Source organism: Neofelis nebulosa, chromosome 6 (assembly GCF_028018385.1).
Source record: "Neofelis nebulosa isolate mNeoNeb1 chromosome 6, mNeoNeb1.pri, whole genome shotgun sequence".
Classification (NCBI taxonomy): Eukaryota; Metazoa; Chordata; class Mammalia; order Carnivora; family Felidae; genus Neofelis; species Neofelis nebulosa.
This window is the reverse complement of record NC_080787.1, coordinates 84,539,627-84,559,200: the sequence shown is the minus strand read 5'-3', so window position 1 is coordinate 84,559,200 and position 19,574 is coordinate 84,539,627. Positions and strand designations below refer to the sequence as shown.

General features: G+C 39.8%; 1 long non-coding RNA gene across 2 annotated transcripts in view; it reads right to left on the bottom strand.

Annotated features, from left to right (window-relative positions):
• The window catches only part of LOC131514559 (uncharacterized), a 147,218-nt gene that overhangs the window by 110,957 nt on the left and 16,687 nt on the right, over nt 1-19,574 (bottom strand). For both annotated transcript variants that reach the window (XR_009263119.1, XR_009263118.1), the window contains one exon: nt 7,099-7,155. This is a non-coding gene — a long non-coding RNA (uncharacterized LOC131514559). The remainder of the gene's footprint in view (nt 1-7,098; nt 7,156-19,574) is intronic.

The window sequence follows — 19,574 nt, the reverse complement described above, 5'->3', positions numbered from 1 at the left end:
TGCAAATTTAAAATTGTTACCACTTATACAGCTAAGTTATGGCATTTTTAAAAATAACAGCACAAAATTCATTCTGGCTTAATCATTCTCTTCTGTTTTAGTGAGATCATGCTCTATATATTACACTCATAGGCACCAAAAAGATGACACCCAAGCTAATTAAAATATCCATTCATTTATTCCATGCACATCTCTGAGCAAGGCATTGAATTGGTTGTTGGTACTCCACGTATGATTAATATACGGGTCTTGCCCTCAGAGCATCATTCCTGCCAACGTTCTGCAAAAACTGGCCCTTCGTGGAGGTGAATAGTGTCCTTTCCAGTACATTTTCTTATCTCATATTTATTCTCAAGCAATTATTGTTAGCAAATGCCCTTACACCCTGGGCATGAAGCTTCCTTTCAGGTAATTGAGAGCTTAAAAGGGATAGATATTGCATATTAGAGAGCAAAAGGAGATTCCAAAGAAAGGATTTAGCAGATGTGGTAGTATTTTTCTACAAAATCATTGTGATCTTCCTACCAATATCTATTTCTAGGCAAGTGCTATATTAATATGCCACTTTTCACACATCTAACACTAAGGAGAACTAACAGAGTTAGTCTTCCCCTTTCCCTGTCATTCCTTGGATAAAATGGTTTGCTTCACAAAATTACTTGTTTAGTCTTATGGCTCACTGGTGTCATCAATAATGTGTATTGGGTATATCACTAATTAAGTCACATCCATTAGTTGCATGTTTATTGTGTGATAAACATCATACTACACAATACATAGGAAATTTTAAAGTACCAAAAAACGTATTAACCAAATTTTAAAATTAAAAAAAAATACAAAAGTCATCAGAGCATGTTTGAATTAATTAGGGAAAACTTTAGAGAGGTGAATTTTAAGCCAGAAAAGTTACATACATGTATTGGTGATAGCAGAGAAAGGGCTCTGATATTCAACAAGGCACAGAGGAAGGAATTAGAAAATCCGTAGGGTAATCTTCCCGTCAGAAACCACACACAAACCCCACACACCTCTACCTTTCCAAAACTCATGTTTGTCTGAGGGCAGAGACAAACTGGTCAATAAACTTGACGGATGTTTGTAGAGTATCTGCCACAGGGCTGAACAGGATCCCCCCATTCTGTGATCCCAGATGAGCATGACCTTCTCAAATTTCTCTAGGTGACTGAAGTTGGAGACCAGGATTCTTGTGAACCACAGTGGAGCTCTACCCGTCAGAGGAGAGTTTGGTGTCCTGGAAATCATCTGTCATTGGCCACTGAGTAGTAAATGGTAATTCCCTAAACTCCTGTTGCCTGGGGAATGTTTCCTAACACAATACAGAAAGTATTTCAAGGCTGGCCCATCCAGAAATCTGATCCAAGTAGTTCCTGAGGGGCATTAAAACTGCCCTCCGGTGGCCACAGTATGGGAAAGAATACAAATGCCAGAGAAACCACACACTAAGAGGGCCCAGGTTAGGAATTTAGAGAGCCAAAGCATCCTGCTCCAGCTCACAATTAAGCAAGCAAAGACCAAGAACTCTCTGGTAGCAACGAGGAGAGTCAAGAAGCAAATGTCCACAAAAACAGGCAGACAAGCCAGAGACAAGAACAACATGGGCATATCTGAATATTGGACAGGAGCAGTGAGGCTTCCAGCAATTCCTGTGTGAGGAGAGACTGAGGCCTGACATAAATATCTGCACCTTTGTGCAATCCTAGGACAGGGCAAAGTCAAGCTTTTTAAACAAATTCTTTGCCCTTCATAAAATTTCTACTTTAAACATCCTTTTAAGGTATCATTATTTATACATAGCTGGGCCCAGTGGTCATTACCTTTAGAGTTAGGTTTCCAGGGTCTGGAGCAAAGCAAAGAAAATGGGGATCCCCCCCCCCCTTCCCTTTCTCCACCTTTAGGAATTATCCTAAGAGAATTATTTGCATTTCAGTGTACCACACCACACAGGGGCACATATCTGAAGATGAATCATGTTCCTATATCATTGAAAGACAGACTTTCAAGGACATTCTGTGCAGCTAAACCTTCTCTAATCCTGAACTATGAATCCAGGGCTGTGCCAGCCAGTCTGGTGTAGGAAGGAGGAATCCACTTACCTTGATTTGATATTTCTCCAACTTTCCCAACTTGAACTTGATTCTCCATTCATCCACTCAACAGGCTCATATATACCACTCACTAAGGACCCAGGACTGCTCTAAGCACTGTATGGATTAACCCATTTAATCCACACAACACTGTCAATTGTATGGCTTCAGCACCCCTCTCCCCCTCCATACACAAAACATCCCTTGCTCTTCATGTGTGTCACTTCTTTATTTGTTTGTGCCTTTTATGTGATTCTGTGTTATACTCTTATTTATGTTTGTGTCCTCCCCAGATGGATTATCGGCTCCAATAGGCCAACACTTGTCCAAATGCTATGACTTGTAGGGACTTTGATGTTTGTCCCCTCCCTGGCAAACTGTTGAGGAGGGTGACACTTGCTGATGCTATAGATTCCTCTCAGGAGCTTACCCTTCAGGCTTCCTGAGGAAAAAACAGCTTGCTCCCCCTTCCTCTTTTCTGGGGTATCTGTCTATACCATCCCCACCGCGGCATATATACTGCTGCTTCCATGCCCCCAGCCCAAGTCAGGTATCTCAGCATTGCTGGGCATACCTGGGAAGACATCATTTTTTTCTGTCAAATTGCAAGACTCTGTGTCCAAGGGCCACAGCCATAGCAATTTCCTCCTACATCCAGGCCTGACTCTGTCACACTTAGCCCTACCGTGGTGGTGGAGCTCTTTGTGGAGTGCTTAGTGCAGCACTCTGGCAATTAGGGGCTTGGCAAATGCTTTTCCATGATGCTGAAGCTGAGGATCAGAGGGGCAAAATAGTCTCTGGAACAAAGGGGCACACTGTGAGTGAATTCACCTTTTATTATGGGCTGTTTGGCCACCAGACCCCTGTGTGCCCAGGATGAAGGGAAACAACAGTATGAACGTGAACACAGGACAGGGCACGCAGAGACTGGGGCCATGGCGCCAAGCCCGTTAGCACCAAAACATAGAAACAATAAGATCCAAAGTTAATAACCAAGTTAGGGAAATATTAACTGACACAAAGAATTTGGAAGTCACAAACTGGTTTCAGAGAAACCCCCATAGATTCCAAGCTCAATAGCAAGTGTATATTCAAAAACACTAATTAGCAGGCAAAATGTAGGTTCATGAAACAAAGTTCTAAAGAAAGCGAAGAAGGCTGGAGAGTTGGGGGGTGGGGCAGGAGCAAGACAATTTCCCTAGCGAGAATGATGAGAGAATTGCTTGCTCAAGGGCAAATTTTATGGAAAATCATGATCCAGTGCTAACAAAGGGAGAAACCTTTCCAAAGAGTTAATGGAGCAGTTAGAGAAATTCAGGTTCAGTAAATCATGAGGACCGAGAGTATTGATCTGAACATTGTGGTGGGTGAAAATATGGAGCTGAGCTGCTGACCAAACTATATAATAGAACAGTTCTTCAAAAGTGGCTGGGGATTTTAGTTGCTGAGTTGATGCTGGAGTCTTGCCCACAGAGCTCTCCCTCCCAAGCTGGTTCTCTTAAGAAATTCTGCCCACTGTATCCTGGAGGTTAGTCACCTCTCCCATTCACATAACTGTACCCCTCATCTCTGATGATTCCACATCCACAATCTCCAGGCCAACCTCTCATCTGATCTCTGGGGGTATTTCCAAATCTCTGCAGGACATTTCTATGCTGGTGACTCACTATCACAGATACTTAGACACTCATTGTCCCAATGTCCTCACTGCCATAACCAGTGAGAAAACAAAACAAAGCAAGCAAACTAACCACAAAACCATCCAAATTGTGTTCCTCCAGCCTTGAACACATGGAGAAAGCTGTGATCCCTCCCACATCTTCAGATCCTCTACAATTTGCCAATAACAGTAGCATGTCACCTTGGCCAGTTATTCAACTTTCTCTAATTCTGTTTCCTCACCTGGAGAATGTGAATAATAAAGATTGACATGAGGACTGAAAAAGCCCAAGTGTGCAAAGTGCTCAGAATGACACCTGACACATAGTTACACACACACTATCATTTTTACCTGCGCTGGCATTACATTAAAATATTTCTTCACTTCTTTCCACTGTAGGTTCCAGCAGCATCACATCAAGGCCCTTATTGCCTCAGGCCACATTAGAATCCCAAACAAATAGAGCTAGGAGACTCCTAAGGGAAATGAAGTACTTAATCTAGAGTGCTTTCACTTCTCTGCACTGACTCCTCTTAGCCTTGCAGACGCCATAGCCCTCTCCCTGCTCTTCTCCAGCACCAGCATCTCCTTTTCTAAATACTCAGTCCACATCAGTCCTTGTTCAAGAACCTACAGTGGTTCCCTAGGATAAGGCTATCCCTGGGGAGTGTGAGCCCTAGGCAAATGTATTTCGCAGGTCCATATGTGTATCAATAATTTTATTGGAAAATGAACCCATGTTACTGATGAAGATTTAAAATAATGGTATTTATTGACTGATGTGAACATTCTTATCTCCTTCATCCCCTGTGAACGAGAGTTACTCCAAATCAGCATGTCAGCACCATTCTAGTGGTCCGATGTCATGCAATATTACAAAAGAAATAACTTGCTGCCCAGGGTCAGTGGGAACAAATGCTGACCAAGCTGCTCTCCTGAATTAGGCCCCACTTTGGCTTCAAGAAAATACATAAGCATGAGTTCTGGAGCTCCTGTAGATATCTGGTCAACCTCATAGGCTGGCTAGAGAGAAGCACATTGCCCTAAAGGGGAGAAATGAGATCTGACTTGGACACTGAAACCGAAATAGCATTGCAGCTGGGGACTTCAAGTAATGTCATCCAAATCATGAGGACTTCTGTGGTGTGGTGACCCAAGGCAGGGATCTTGCCCATGGTTAAGAGCAGTACTGTCTCATCAGCTGGTTAATAGATTGAGATGCTATGGAAGAGTACCTCAGAGCCACTTTTCATAGCTTTATGAAGACGTCTGGCCAATTGCATTATATGTTAAATAACTAGGAACTTGGATGCATTAAAAATTAATAGAAAATTGTATGAATAATGAATATGTGGCAGTATATAAAATGATCATACATTACCTGCAGTTAGACAATGAATCCTTGAAATGGTATGAGCTATATGACCCTATAGTCTTTTCACTGGTGGCCTGAGGTGAACAAGAACAAAGGAGAGAGTAAGTAAAATCTGGGTGAAGGGTATTCCACTGTCCAAGTTACTTATGCTCATAAAGCATGTGCCTAAGTGTCTATCCCCACTCCTTCACTCTCTGAGACCTGCCACACAGCCCTGAGCCCCTGAGCCTAAATTGCAGGTAATGAGGCTGATCCCAGCCTCCTAGGATTGACAGACCCCTTAGGATGCAAGCAAAGCAGGTTAGGTTAGCCTTCTTGGAGCCATGCCAGCCAGGATTGTGGTTGTGGGAATTTCATTGATCTGGTCTGGGCCACAGAGGGTCAGGTAGAGGGAGAACCAAAAATAAGGCAGTGTAGTATCTACCAACCTCCCACCTCTATCCCTTTTTCCTCCCTCCTCCCCAAGTCTGCTTGGGGACTTCCAAAGAGAAATACTGTAATCCATGAACATCTCCAGCCTCATGAGGTCATTTTCCAAAGGTTTTATAGTTTCTCATGTCTCCTTCTCACTCTGCCAGTATCCAATTACTAGGTTCTCTCTCTCTCTCTCTCTCTCTCTCTCTCTCTCTCTCTCTCTCTCTCACACACACACACACACACACACACACAGAGTGTTGGCACATTTTGGCTTCTAGAGTTTTAGATAATATGTTGGCTCAACAAGAGAAAAAAAAAGAGCTTTTCCTGCCAAATTAAAGAGAGGCAGAGCCTGGTAACACAGGTGATGGGGCGAATATTTACAAAGTCTGCCTCCCCACACTGCTTCTTTGATGCAATTCTTTTTTTGCCCTAAAGGAATTTCATGGTAATGAAATCTGTACTCAAAAATCAAGCCTTCCTAACTAGAGATACCTTGGGACTGTTTGTTCTCTGCAGTGTAGTGGTGTGTGGCATGACCCTTTTCTGAGTGTGCATGTGAGGCAGTATGTGTGTTGGGGGGAAGGGGGATGTTGCTATCAATGTATGATCTGAGCCTGCTTTGAAAGCTGATCCCAAGGGGTAAAATAAGATATGGCACTAATCTGAGGAGACATTAAAATCTTCTGACCTGTCTTATCTAACAGAATTCTGGTGCTTGTTTTTCATTATAAAGATCTGGGGTAATAACTTTATTTAGTGCTTGCATTCCGCCCCCCCCCCCCCCCCCCCCCGATTTCTACAGGAAAGTCAAAGACACTGATTTATAAACAAAGGGTTCTTATGTACTATTTTTAGAACAATGCTGTACCAGATTTATAAGGGGGTTGGGGGGGGGGAGAAACTACAGTCACTTTTGAGCAAAGTAGCATTTCACTGCATAATAATGAAGTACTAATTGCTCTTTGTCATCACTTTTTATGCAAATTGCCCTGGAGCATTTGCCCAACATGCATTTTACATTTTAACAAAGAAAGTGGAGTCTTGATAAACAAGAATCGTATACCCAAGCAAAAATAAAAATATCAGCTATAAAATAAAACTGCTTAAGGTGCATTCTCTAAGGATATAAATTTTTCTATTATATCATCCCCCATATTAGATCTATTTGACCAAGAAGATTCCTTCGAATCTGAAGTAACAGTTTATGTGTCAGGCAAACAATAATAATAATAATAATAATAATAATAATAATAATAATATTTCTATGCAAAACCTGCATATTTTACTCATCCTACAATTTACAATGGAAGTTTGATGTGAAAATTATGTTCCCAGCAGAATTTAAATAGACCAGGTCAAAATCTAGATTGGCAAAGGAATCATATTGTGTCAAAGCATTTTTCACAGGCACAAATCTCACTATTTTAGAGGTTTCAGTTATTCTAATGGATTCCCATTTTCATAGAGACAGTCATCAGCGTTATCAAAAAAGAAACACGATTTGCATATCATAAATAGGTACAGAGTTTGAAACATACCTTAAGGATGTGTGTGTTCAAATTCTGGTCTGGTGACTGTTACTGGTTCCTATCATACTGACACCAGGCAATAGGGGAGAAAAAAGAGAAATGTGATTTATAAGTTTTCAGAGACCTTCAGAGAAATCTAAAATTCAAACCTGGCCTTCCAGGTCATTATGAAGATATATTTGTGGAGGAAAGAGGATAGAACATATTTTATTTAACAGTCTGTTAGCTTGATCTATACCATTTAAATATTTAAACATATGGTATGTGGGCCTCCATTTGTACTCTTGCCCCAGGCCCCACAAATGTTAGGGCAAGGTCTGCTTCTCAGAACCACTCCCCCACCTCCAACTCACTAGCTTCAATCAATCTGTACATGTTCATTCTAAAAATGGAATGCAATTGGTTTTAAAGGCAGCTGATGTTGAGGGCCATCACCTATGCTATTCAGTAAATCTACACTTTGCAAATAGAAAAATACAGTGTGTGACAAGGTGCTATTTATGAAGCAATAGATGATTTCTTCTCAGATGCAGAGCGATGAACTGCTGCCTTATTAAATGACCATCGTAGAGTGTTATTTCCAAAGTATGATAATTCCTGGAATAATAATAATCATACCATGAAGCCTATTTAATTCCAGACTTCAATGCTGTTTACAGCCTTAAAGTTATTAGTCCACAGTCCCTTCCTCTGAGTTGGATCCATAAGGTATTATCCATTCATTTTTTTATAAGCACCTAGGCCCAGACCCAGAAGAATATTGCCTAAGGTCATTGAAGGAGTCAGGGTGCGAGTGGAGTGTGGAATCCCCACTCATAGTCGCAGACCCCCTCCGTTAGACAACCTGATTATGAGATGAAATACTGGTAAACATGAGCTTCTGTGCCCAGGAAATGCACTGTGAAGGGCATAATGAATTACTTATGCTGTGTAGTTTATGTATAAATCATATTAAAGCATGCTGAATAGTACATTATCATGCTTCTATTTTGCATTACAAAAGTAACTAATGTAAGCTGCAAAGTGTACTTTTAATCCATTATTCATTTCTAAAAGTAGTCAGACCACTATTCAAGTACCATAAAAGGCTACCAGGATAAGCAAACCTGCTTTTCAATTTATGAAGATGAAGCAGCAAGATTTTAAAATCAATTTTAAATTAGTCAAGCTGTATTTATGAAAACACATCAAATCTGTGCATTTCTGGTTCAGATGGAGAAATTATTACAAACTCTAAACTTCCCCCCCCCCCCGCCAAAAGATTATGTGTCTTAAGTCTGGAATCAATATAATTACTTTTATTATGTGTGATTCTCTGCTATTATTTGTTTTACCTTACTTTTTAAATGTTTACAATGGATCAAAACTTATTTTTAGTGTTCTTTCTCATTTGGGTTGAATTATCTACATTCTGATTTTCCACAGCTACTACCTTGCCCCCAGATGTTTCCCCAGCACACAAGCAAATAATTAGGGTGGTCTTATCACCCCTGAGCACCCCATCTGAAAGACCCCTCAAAAGTCTTCCTAGTCAGGGTTCAAAATCCAGAAACCATAAAAGAAAAGATTGATGCAAATTGATACAAAAGCAACATTAGCACAAAATACAACTGACAAACTAAGAAAATATTTGCAATCTAAATCATAGTGGGTCAAGCCCTTCAATGTTGAGTGAGTCTTAACAAATTGAGAGAAGTCCAAAAGCCCAACAGAAACTGAACAAAGGATGTGAACATAAAATTCACCAAGAAAGCAATACAAATGGTTCTTTAACACACCAAAAACCGTGCAATCTCACACACAGAAAATTCAGATCAAAGCTACATGATGATACCACTTCAAATTGGCAAACATTTCTCAAAGTTTGATAATATAATTGTTGCCAGGGCTGTGGGGAAACAATCACTTGCGTATGCTAGAAGGACTGCAAATTAGAATAAATCTCATGGATGGCAACATGGCAATCCCTATCAAAGTTACTTGCCTGGACCCAGTGATCCCACTTCTGGGACTTCATCCTACAGATCCATACATCTGCACACTATGAAACAATATATATACAAGGTCACCCACTGCAGTATTATTGCAGAAATAGCAAAAATTTGGAAACAACCCAAGAGCATGTGATGGTTAATTTTATGTGTCAGCTTGACTGGGTCACAGAATGCCCAGATACTTAGTCAATCATTATTCTGGGTGTTTCTGTGAGGGTGTTTTTGGATGAGATTAACATTTAAATTGGTAAACTAAGGGGTGCCTGGGTGGCTCAGTTGGTTAAGCATCCAACTCTTGATCTCAGCTCAGGTCATGATCTCAGGGTCATGAGTTCAGGCCCTGCACTGGGCTCCACACTGGGTGTGAAGGCTATGTTAAAAAAAATCGGCAGACTGAGTAAAGCAGATTGCCCTCCCTATTGTGCATGGGCCTCATCCAGTTAGTTGAAGGCCTGAAAAGAACAAAAAGGCTGACCCTCCTCAGCCCTCCCCACCTTGCAATAAGAGACAATCAGCTTTTCCCTGCCTTTGAACTGATACTGAAATATCTGCTCTTTCTGGCTCTCAGGCTGCCAGCCTTCAGATTGGAACTACACCATCAGCTCTCCTGGGTCTGCAGCTTGCCAACTTACTCTGCAGATCTTGGGACTTTGTCAGCCTCCAAAATCATATCAGCCAGTTCCTACACACACACACACACACACACACACACACTCTGTCTCTCTCTCTCTCTCTCTCTATTGGTTTTGTTTCTCTGGAGAACCCTAATACAATAGAGAATTGGTTAAATAAACCATCATACACATATTAGGGAATAGTACTCAGATATAGAAAAACAAATGGAGATGATCTCTGCGATCTCCAGGACATACTAAGTGAGTAACAGTAAGGTGCAAAACAAGACACATCATATGCTAACTATTGCGTGAAAGGAGGGATAAGGATGTATATAAGGATATGTATTTGTAATTGCTTATGTTGAAAAGAAACACAAAAGTGGTAAATAAATTTATTTCTATCGGGGGTCAAAGTGAATCAGGACATATACTTGCAAATGAATACTTTTTCGATCCTTTTGGGTTTTGATTCATATGAATATATTATTTATCAAAAAATAATTTAAATTTATAAAGCAATAATAGTGCTTCTTTATCACATCACCCTAATTTATTTCTTTTATTGTACTATTACTGCCTGAGATTTTTCTTGCTTAATTATTGGTTTCCTTGTGCCCTGCTCTCTAGAACAGGGGTCAGCAAATTATAGCCCATGGGCCAAATCCAACCCACCTCTTATTTTGTAAATAAAGTTTTATTGGTAAACAGCCCTGTCCAATCATTTATATATTTCTAAGGCTGCTTTTATGGGACAGTGGCAGAGCTGAATAGCTGTGACTGAGACCATATGACCCACAAAGCCTAAAGTATTTACTCTCTGGCCCTTTACAGAAAAAGTTTACTGACTCTTGCTCTAGAATGTGAGCTCCTTCCAAATAAAATGCAAAGGCAGAAAGCTTATTTGGTCTTCACTCTATCCCTCAGAATACTGTCTAGTGCACAGTAGGTGCTCCTCAATTCTGTCACAGGTTGAGTTTCCAGGGAAATGAACTCTGAGATGGAGATTAGCAGGTGGGAGGGTTCTTAGGGAATGTTGCTGGGATCATCGGAGAAACAGGAAGGAGCAGCGTGGGGCAGAAGGAGAAGTCAAGCCTTGGTGTGGTCTCAATGAAATGCCTCACCTGAACTGGCAGGGAGTTCTGAAAATGAGGTGACCCTTCGGAGCTCTCCAAATGAATTGAGAGAGCCAGGCCATTAAACTCCCACTTGGATCTGTCATTGGATGGGAGCCAACCCAGGAAGGAGGTGTGACCTTGAGGGAAGTAGCTATCTTCAGCCAAAACTAATCCTAAATAGTGGTACCCCTATTGAGGGCTGTCTGCCAATAGTACTCCCAAAAGCTGGGGCAGTAGGTCTTTAAGGGGAAGGAGTGGGGGCCAAACAACATAGCATCCATCACAAGGACTAATTAAATGTGTTTGTATGCATCTGCTCCAGTGGTAATTCCAGTTCATAATACCACTCAGTAGATTTTATTCTCAGAATCTTTCAATATGTTTTAGCTTATATAATTTCAGAAGCAGAGACAACCATGGGAGTGTGTGTGTGTGTGTGTGTGTGTGTGTGTGGTAGAACACACCAGTAGAGGAATGGAGAAGTCAGACAGTGAAGGTAAGGCAGTTGAGCCACTGCCTGTAGTATCATAGACAAGTGCTACTCAGAGAGGGATTCAGGGAATAGTGCCCATCCAGGAACTGTTTGCTGCTGAGTTTACATTTACAGTTGTTCTCAATTCCATCTCATTCTCATCCTTGGTTTCTGAGCAGAATTAGGTAGAACTGTTTTTCCACTCACTCAAAATCATTATCTTTAACTTAAAGTTAAGAGACAATGCCTGGATGTAAAAGTCATACTGGTGCCTAAATGCTATAGAGCAACTTGATATAAAAATCTCTTCCCTTTGTTCCCTTCTCTAATAAGCGCACCTAAACACCAGTTTAGATATTATCGAATGCAAGGTGCAGGCTTGCTTTTTCTAACAACTTCTCTGCTCTAGGAGTGGCTGACCATTAGTTAGTTTCATTTCCCTTACTCTCCTATCATGATCACCCTGAATCACCTCCAACACAAGGAAAGCTGAGAGAGAAATACCCACCTAGAACACTCAGGAGATTGCAACCAAATGACCATGCTTTTCAATCAAAGGATAGTAATTTTCACATTTTTCTAGGAAGGGTAAAATATTTCCCATCCCAAACTTAAGTTTTCTATCTTTTGAATCTAGAGAGTCTGTATTTTAAAATGATAGTTCCTGGGGCGCCTGGGTGGCGCAGTCGGTTAAGCGTCCGACTTCAGCCAGGTCACGATCTCGCGGTCCGTGAGTTCGAGCCCCGCGTCAGGCTCTGGGCTGATGGCTCGGAGCCTGGAGCCTGTTTCCGATTCTGTGTCTCCCTCTCTCTCTGCCCCTCCCCCGTTCATGCTCTGTCTCTCTCTGTCCCAAAAATAAATTAAAAACGTTGAAAAAAAAAATTAAAAAAAAAAAAAATAAAATAAAATGATAGTTCCTATGGGAACAAAGTATCAATTTCTCTTAGCAACCACTGTAGCTTTTATAGCATTGATAAACTTGGTTTCAACATGAAACTACTTTCACTAGGAGCTTATTGTTAACCGTAAAACCAAGCTTACCATAGCATGATTTTAAAAAACCACATTTTAAGCAGGATATAAAATCACATATAAATAGCAATATGTACAAAATAACATATGTACAAAACACAAAAAGACTTCAAAGAAATAAACTAAAATATTAAATTATGTTCTTCATGTCCATACTTTCTCAATTTTTGCTTTGTGCACAAAATAAATCTAATGCAAAAAAAAGTAACTCTAAACACAATATAATTTGATTTTAAGTTAGATATAGAGAATGGAAGTATTATATAAACTCTAAGCTGAGCCTCAGACTGCTGTCTTCTCACTCTAGCTTCATGACTACGTTACTGGATGGTAGAGCCCAAATCACTTAACCCCTTACCCCTGGCCTGCATGCTCTTCCCATGAAAAATGATGTCTAAGTTTCTTTGGAACCCTAAAATTTAATGATTTTTTAATTTTACTTTCCCACCATAATTTTATGTTGTGGGATGGCCCAATCCTGGAGCAGTCTATAGACTCTGAAGAGCATGAAAACCACCAGGGGATAAAAGATAACAAATATTGGTGAGGATGTGGAGAAAAGAGAACACTTCTGCACTGTTGATGGGAATGTAAGTTGGTGTAACCACGATGAAAAGCAGTATGAGGTTTCCTCAAAAAATTAAAAATAGAATTATCATATAATCCAGTAATTCTACTTCTGGGTATGTATCTGAAGGAAATAAAATCATTACCTGGAAGAGACATCTGCACCTCCCATGTTCATTGCACCTCCCATGTTCACTGCAGCATTATTTACTATAGCCAAGATGTGGCTGGCAAGTCCACTGGCAGATGAATGGATAAAGAAAATGTGATATATATACAGAGACGACCCTTGAATAACACAGGTTTGAGCTGCGAGTCACTTATACATGGATTTTTTTAAAGTACAGTGTTGTAAATGTATTTTCTTTTCCTTATCATTTTCTTAATAACATTTTCTTTTTCTATCTTGCTTTATTTAAAAATTTCCTATCCCAGTAATACACTAAATATACTGTATTTAAAAATACAGTATACAATACACATAACATACAAAATATGTGTTAATCAATTCTTTATGTCATTGGTAAGGCTTCTGGTCAACAGTAGGCTATTTATAGTTAAGTTTCTGGGAAGTCAACAGTTATACATGGATTTTTTATTGCACAGGGGTTTGGTGTCCCTAACTGCGGTATTATTCAAGGGTCAGCTATATATATATATATGCAATATACATATATGATATATATATATATATATATGATATATGGTGTATATCATATATATATCATATACATATATCACTTATGTATACATATATTGCATCACATATATGTGTATATAATATTACATCATATATACACATACCATCATAAATATGTATACCATATATATTATATCTATATATAATATACACATATATAATATATCTATATATAATATCTATATATTATATCAGCTTTTACTGGAAACTTCTTTCTCCCAGTATGAAACTAGGATCCACTGGTAAGCAAAAAAGAAAAACCCTCATAGAGGAGTTGCTTCTTGAAGATAAGCAAATTTTAAAAATTCAAAACAGACATGTCTTTACTAGATGTATATTGTAAAAAGACCACATTTAATTTAATAACCAGAAGAAAGCAGTTCAAGGATTATATGGTGCTGAGTTTTGATCCAGGGTTGGGATGGGAGAAGTGTTCATATCTTGGTGCTTATATTGTTCAACATAGGTTCTCTTTAAATGTATCATGGGTTTAAGAAAACACAAGGTATGAAAATCAAAATGCATAAAACATAAAGTGGGGCATAATGAAACACATTTCAAATGCATTCTTACCTTTACAAAAAGATTATTTACATAAACTTTGAAATAGGAATGTCCCCTTCAGCATTTGAAATACCATGAGTTTGATAATACTATGTTTCTTGATATGGGTGCTGGTTACATGGGTGTGTTCATATTGTAAAAATTCGTTGAGGTGTGAACTTACGGTTTGTGCCCTTTACAATAAGTATGTTATAATTTAGTACAAACTTTACCTAAAAATTCATTCATTGTAAATAACCCAATGTGTGTACATGGATATAAGTCTGCTATACCTTTCGTAGATGGCATGTTAGAAAACTCTTGAGTGAGGTAAAAAAGGATAGGATAGAACTAGTTTGTATGAGTTCAAATGGGTCCATAGGAAGAAAGAAGGAAGACCAAGTCAAGGTCAAGTGTAACTGAATGTCAACAAAATGGCATGGCCATGTAAGATGGCCATTTTTAGGGTAAAGTCAAATGTCAGAGCTGACCATCTTTATTTAAAGAAGACTAATAAAGATACAGATTTGGGCCATGAAGGTAAAAATAAAAGCAATGTAATTTCTCCTGCCACGATACTGGAACTCCATTTCCAAGAGAACTGGTGTGAAATCATAGAAGGCAGGATTTGAATATTGAACTGGCCACTTACTAGCTGTAGAATGCTGGGCATACCTAACACCTCTGAGTTCATTCATCTGTAAAGAAGAGATAATAAAACATACTACTTTGTGGGGTTGTTTTAAAGATTAAGCAAATAATATATATGAAGTACTGGTCTAGTGTTTACCTCAAATAACAGTAATTATTATTGTTCCTACCCCAAGATGTGAACATTTTAAGGAAAAATTGTGTTTCCATTTAGAATTACTTAAATTTTTTAAAGGCAAAACTGAATGTTTTGGTCAAAAACCATTTTATTTTTCCATGTTAGCACTAAAAACATTTTTAGGACCAATCTATGATTTGTATGGGCTGAAAGTGTGATTTTGCATTTTTCCCTTCTAGTTTTTGAGAACGATGTGGAACACATAGGCTTCTAAGTAGGTACTGACTGTTGGCATTTAAGCTCCTGGCAGTTAATATAAACCCTGGATTTACATGGCCTTCAATTTCCTTCACAACAGTTGCCTAAGTAGGATTTATCATCCTTGTCCTGGTGCACACAGGAGGATAGACAAGGTGAAATATATAGTCAAGCTGGTTAGCCTGTCTTAATGTTAAAATGTTTTTGAGTAAGGACTAGCTTTAATTTTTACACTGGAATCACAATATGATGATGCTGTGTATAGACAGGGTTGGTCCCAGATCTTAATTTTATTTGTGTATACTTACATAAATATCTAAGAATTTGGGATGTTTTTTCTTTCCTGTAAATTACCTCTACGGTAATCAGACTCTTTCTGGTTAGCATCAAACAGATCTATATCTATAAAAACTTTGTTAACATAAGCAGAAATCTATGAATATAAAAACCCTTTAAAATAACATTGGAGTCCAGATTACCCACAAATGCAAGGAGGTCAAGGGTCGAGCGACACTCTCTTCTTCATTTGCCCTGCTGCCTGTGATAGTTGAGACTTAGTGAACCAGAACGAAATTGACAAGGGGCAAACTTGCCATTTCAAGTCTCCCAGATTAAATTGAAGTCTTGTTTTTAATTTCATTTCCTTTTTTATTTAAAAAAAGAACTTGTTATTCACATTTTGAAATTACACTAAAATGTAAGTTAACTGTCCCAGCGCTGCCTCTCCGCCTGATTGCTCACTGGATAAAACACATGTGTATTATCAAAAATAGCCTCGGTGCAGGCAACTCAACACAACCAGTATCGTGGGCTAAGAGGGGCTCTAAGGAATGAAATAACCAGTATCTGGGAATCCCCTATCAGTGCTATACAAAAAAATCACCAAGATTTTTATACTCAAGTCTGCTGCAGGTGTTAGAAAACAATGGCAGGAGTGTAATCTATATTTGAAGAGGAAAGTATTGGGAGATGGAATTAGTCTTTGATTTGAGCAAAGATTCAATGCTAATAGTTCTCTGGTTGCTAACCTTGACTCTATTATTGCACCTTTGTCATTCTCAGCAAGCCTTTGTGACTCAATTTTGCCATCTATGACACAGAATAATACAAGCATGCTTTATCTTCTGTAATTGCTGTACCCTTGAAAACTTGTGTGAACTGAATTGTGGAAAATAAAATTACAAGCTTTGAATATATTAGGAAAAAATCAATATTTTAAGAAACCTCGAGATGGGTCCTTTTGTCAAGTAAAGAATTCTTTGATACCCTGAGTTTTTTTTTTTACATAAATTCAATTTTTAGCTTTATATTCTTTAAAACTAGAACACATTTTTAAAAGGGAAAGTATGGTGATTTTTACAGGCATTAGGTAATGGATTGGGCCCAAGGGCTCCCTACCCCTTGGCCTCTAAAGAGGTTTCTGAATATTCACCTTGTTCCTGTTCAGCAACATGCTGTGCTGCTGGGAAGAAAGAGTGAGGTGGTCATGGAGGGGTGTGTTCTTGAAACATGACTCTTTAGGCAATTAAAAAAAAAAACCCACAAAACTTTGTGTTCTTGAGACAATTAAGGGAGTGGGAAGAGATAAGCTGAGAGATGGAAGGTAAGGAGAAGAAGCAAGGCTAGGGTTGGTGAAGGAGTTTACAGCAGAACTGGTAGAGAACTTGACATGTTTGAGAAACTAAGAGATGAGTATGATGGAAAGATGGCGAGTGAAGGGAAGAATGATATCAAGTTTGGGAGAAGAGTGAGGGCCAGGTTATGCAAGGCGTCGTAGACCATGACAGGATGCTTGAACTGCACTCCAATCTCAGTGGGAAGCCATTGAGGGGTCTTGAACAGCAGAGTGACATGAAACAATTCACATTTAAGAAAATCATCTTACTGCCATGTGAACATAGACTGGAGGTAGGCATGAGTGGAAGCAAAGAAAACTTTAAGGAGCCACTGCACTTGCAGAGCCCAAGCAGGAGTCTATAGCCAGGACTAAGGTGGAAAGAGAGGAAGGGCAGAGAAACACGGATCCAATATAAATGTTGAGGACAGAATTGTCAAATGTGACTGAAAAGATGAATGCAGGGAAGTGAGGGGGAGGGAGGGATCAAGGATGACTCCTAGGTTTCTGGAATGAATGACTGACTGAGTGCTGTTTGCCATCCTTTATTTCTCTACAGTCTTTTGGATATAATCTCCTTATTCCTATTATTTCAGCTTATTTCCTCTCCAGCTCTAACCTCTGTCCTGAATCCCAGACGCACATTTCCAATCACCCGCTGTACATCAAATGCAAATCTCCTTCCTCTTTTTCTGAATTTCAAAACTTGAGAAATTATATTGTTTTTAAATTTTTACATCCTTCTCTGTTGCTAACAAACATCAAGTCGGTTTCCAAGAACTGAGAGTTTCCCTCTCAAACTATCATTAGTTCTATCCCCTTGTCTTTTCCCATCTCCATTCAGGCCCCTGCCCTCCTGCCTAGATACTATAAGAGTCTTCAACCTCGTTCCCTCACCACCTGTCTCTGCTCCTAATCTGTCCTGCACACTGCTTGCTGACTGATCTCTCAAAAGTAAAAAATCCAGTAATTTCACCCCAGGCTCAGAAATTATCAATATTTCCCTACTGATGAAGAAATTAATTGCAAGCATTTATGTTGGCACTCAAGATTCCCTGTCATACACACACTAGCACATTTTAGGAGTACTATCCTGAGAGGGGGTGTGACATTGTGAACCTCGGAAAAGAATAGGCAGAAGGGAATAGGTATTTGGTTGGACACAAGCAGACTGAATATGACACTGTGCCTGGACTGTCCACATAAACTAAGAGCCACTCCTCTTCGAGAAGGTCTTTCAAAAAACTTAGCTCATATCAGAATTACACATATCCCAGCTCAAGAGAAGTGCCTTGAGGAAACTGTGGTGGACATTGGCTATTTTTTTTATTAAAACTTTTTAAAAGTTTATTTATTTATTTTGAGAGAGAGAGAGAGAGAGGAAGAGAGAGAATCTCAAGCAGGCTCTGTGCTGTCAGCACAGAGCCCAACATGGGTCTCGATCCCATGAACCGTGAGATCATGACTTGACCTGAAATCAAGAGTCAGACGCTTAACCCACTGAGCCACCCAGGCACCCCAGACATTGGTTGTTTTTGTTTGCCCAACGCCCCTCTTTCTTTCAAGATAGGAATGTGCCAATCATGGTTTTTATCTCCCTTTCCTAAATGATGGGTCCATGGCATGGGTACATGACCCAGGAGGGCTGTTTAAATGTTTGATGTATGGACTGTGGAAGAGAGAAAGTGCTGTTGTCCCTCTCTAGAAATGTTGCACAGTAAGGACCAGGTGAGCCTGAAGCTGCTGGTGAGCACCTTTCCCTTCACAGCAATAGCACCTGCTTGAGTATGAGAACAGCAAAGTGGAAAACGGAGCTGTGAGAGAGTCAGAAACCATATCATCAGAGTCTGGGCCAGGCAGTGCCCCTGGACTTTCCAGTTACACAAGCCAAATGGAAATTATAAGAATGGTGACAGAGAAGGGAAATGTAAATCATTTCAACCCACTGTTCTCATCATAGTGCATCAATGTTTCATTTTACCTTACCCTGTCTTTGCCTTTGTGGTGTTCCTTCCCCAGAGCCATTCACCTCAGCCCTGCACCTCTACTCAAGCCAGGAGGGGGCTGTGTTTTCCCTACACCTCTGAGCCTGCAAAAGGAGACCTGTGTAGGCAGCAGTCCTGGCTCCTCTCTGCCCAGCCCAACCATCCCAGCCCCGGAGCTTTGGGATGTTCATGCAGTTATTTTGCTGGCTCTACCCTCCCAGTCATCAAACTACCACCCACTTGGTGTTCCCCAGTGGATTATTTCAACCCTAAATAGGACCAATTAACTGTAAAGTATTTTGAGTCTTGTTCAAGACAAAATATGGCACCATTACACCACAGAGTTGGATACAAAATGTCGCCTCTAATAACAGAGTGGGGTGCCTAGGTGGCTCAGTTGGTTAGGTGTCTGACTTTTGGTTTTGGCTCAGGTCATGATCTCATGCGTTTGTGGGTTCGAGCCCCACTCTGGGGCTTCTGGAATGGTGCAGAGCCTGCTTAGGATTCTCTCTCTCTCCCTCTGTTTCTGCTGCTCCCCTGCTCACACTGTCTCTGTCTCTCTCAAAATAAGTAAATAAACTTAAAAAACCCCAATAATATAGTAAAGCAATTTTATTGCATTTGATTATACATTTGGGGCCAGATTCTCTCTGTACCTTCCTCTTTGGGTAAACATAGGAGGCCTCTGGATCAGCGCTGACTCAGACCATGACAGTTTTTAGAATACTAAATGTAACACTAGTGGCCTAGTGGCATTAACAAACCTACCAAAATTGCCCATTTTTCTCCATGGAAGTAATTTTAGCAGTGATAGGCTA